We start from the raw sequence: 3,144 nt of genomic DNA on the forward strand, positions 1-3,144 counted from the left end.
GTTCAAATCTGGTCTCAGACACAGAAACTCCCAGCTGTGTGACCCTTAGCATGTTACTTAACTCTGTCTCCATTTCTCATCTATAAAATGAGCTGGAGAAGGAAATGGCAAACCATTTCAATATCTTTGCCAAGAAAATTCCAAATAGGGTCATGAAAAGTTGGACATGACTGAAAACAAGTGAACAAATAAATATTGATTGATTGATAGATTAATTAAAATACTTGCCTAGGATCAGATTTCTTCTGTTTTGTAGTCATTTGGGAGTATGAATTCAATCTGTCATCTTTCTTAGGTGAGAGAACTGAGAATCAAAATGATAAAAAAAATGACTGTGTTCAGTCACCAAACTAGCTAATTGCAAAGTCAGAATTAGAACATGGAAGTCCTGATTCAAAATTTACTACTTTTACCACTAATATTTACTACAGTATACCACAGCTGGACCAGGAAAATGACTATACTAGCCCAAACTGTATTAAATTCCTTCAGCTGAGCCTCGTAACTACAAGAAATAAGCAATATGCATCAGTATAGCAGCATACACTGTCAAACATGGAATTCTTAGTAGGCAACTTTCTTTAAGATCGTCATTGTTCCCTTTACAGTTACAGCAAAATCTAGTGTAAGCTTGGCTATTTCAACACTGTATGAGCAGATAGGAATCCCTGAGGGAGTATAGATGTGTCCAAAATCTAGAAAATATAAAACTTGATAGCTGATTAAACTATATCCCTAGAAGGTGACTGTATATCTAAGCAACAGGTAATATAGAAAAGTTAGACAGGATTCCCAGGGATACCTAACCGTGTTGTGATTGACCCTATGCCAGTTAGCATTTTTATCAGTGACTTGGATAAAGCCTAGATGGCATGTTTGCTTAATTTTCAGATGTTGTCTCTCTATGAAAGAAAGCTACCATAGCATATAGATTCAGGATTCAACAATTTATTAAAAACTAAATCACAGAATTAAAGCTAATAAGTTTAAAATTTATGTGGATCACTGAAAAGGCTTATAACTGGATGTAATTAACTTACTTCACAAATATGAGATGGGGAAAGGAGAGACTAGAAAGTAGATTTTTTTTTTTCTTAAAAGAGTTATATAGACTGAGTGGACAACAAGCTCAGTACAATTCAGCAGAAGAGCATGACAGCTCAAAAAACTCAAGTGATCTTGTGTTGCATTAGTAGCTTCTGGAAATAAGATGATAGGATTGCTGGACTCTCCTCAGACTACATTTGTATTGCAGTACTCAGTCTGGTCACCATATTTTAGGAAAGATGCTGACAAATTCAAGATCATCTAAGAGACACCAATCAGCATGTTGAAAGTACCTCAAGTTCATGCCACTTGAGTATTAGACAAGGGGTTATTTAATCTGGAGAAGAAAAGTCTAAAGGAGGCAAGGTATGATAGTTACCCTCAAGTATTTGGAGAGCTCTCATTTGGAGATAAAAGCTACTGAACAGAGCAATGATAGGAGCCACAATAGGAAGTGATGTGAGTATAATAATCTGTTATGAGTGTGTTGTGGAGGGGAAATTTCCCTCCCCAGTTCAGATTAGGTATAAATATTATATATATATATATATATATATATATATATGTGTGTGTGTGTGTGTGTGTGTGTGTGTGTGTGTGTGTGTGTGTGTGTGTATAATATGTATATATAAATACAATAAATACCTTTATTGGATGGATGAATTATCTAAATATAGACCAAATCCGATCTTCTACTGAAAGTCTTTCTCAGCCCTTTTGAATTGTAATGCCTTCCTTCTCTCTTTTATTTTCTATTTTTTAAAATTATCCTGCATATAACTTGCTTGTACCTATTTGTTTCCTTTTTGTTTTGTCCATGAAATTGTGAGCTTTTAGAGAGCAGGGACTTTTTTTTTTGTGGTTTAAAAAAAAATCCCCAGCATTTAGCAGTGCCAGACACATAGTAAGCACTTAATAAATACTTGTGACTGACTGACTGACTGACTGACTGAATAGCCTAAAAGGGCACCCTTTCTGCTGACTTCGAAGTAGCAGGATAACTAGAAGTTCTGGAAGGCCATTGGGGCAATGAATTTCCCCATACTTGACCACCCTTAAGTTAATAGACTCCAAAGTGAGCCTGTGTCTTATTTTGGGCTACTTCTTCTTTCTGTCATCTTTTCTTTGGTGTATATCCTTGTGAGATCTTGAAAGGCAGATGGCACTGCTGTCCTCCCTATGATCCCAAGAAATGGAGTGTCAGCTACCAGAAAAGGTTTGATGGTAACAGCTTTGTAAGCAGCAGGGACAGGGATAGTAATAGAACAGACAAAAGGGAAAGTGAGGACCACTAAGAGAGAAACCACTGAAAAGAAAATTGCCCACTTGGTGTTGATTCGACTTGGTTGATTCAGTGGATGTGCTTATATGCAACCTCTTTTTGCACATGTTCCAATGAGATTTGCATGGTGGCCTCTCATCTGATGGTCATCCTTCTAGGATTATTGACTGCTTAGTATTTCCTTTCTGTGTGAGGATAAAAGTGCCTCTTCATACCTCATCCATGTGCGTACCAAGGCTAGGTTTTAACATTTTTACTTCCTTTCCCCAGATTGGAGGTAAAATAGAATTGTTCCTCAGGAATTAAAGTGAGGATAGAATTGGAGCATTAAGAAACTTAATTCCTTTATTGTGGAAACATGCATTCCAATAGCAATGATTTTAGGGGAACATGGTAGGAGAGAAAAAATAGAGGGATTAGTTAAAGTTATTACTCTCTTTAGCCTTAACCTTGAAGCACCTGGTTGTATATATGTCTGCATATAGACATGTATCCATTTATGTGTATGTAAATACATGCATACATGTATATGTGCACATAAATATGTGTATTATGTACTCATTTGTATGTACACATTCATGTATATTTTAGCTAAATATGTATAAGTATGTATGTAAGCATATACATATAACACCAATAATATATAGATAAAGTACATGATATGCAGTTAACAAGATCTTAACAAAATTGCATGATTTATCTCTGTGCCTTTTTACAGCATTCTTATATCTGTGTATTTAAAAAACATTTTATTGATGCTCTTTTAAAACATTTATCATTATCCACTAATTCCTGTCACACCCTGCCATAAAATC

Source organism: Petaurus breviceps, unplaced genomic scaffold, assembly GCF_028583685.1.
Source record: "Petaurus breviceps papuanus isolate PSGF00001 unplaced genomic scaffold, PetGlider_PUasm1.0 174, whole genome shotgun sequence".
Taxonomy (NCBI): domain Eukaryota; kingdom Metazoa; phylum Chordata; class Mammalia; order Diprotodontia; family Petauridae; genus Petaurus; species Petaurus breviceps.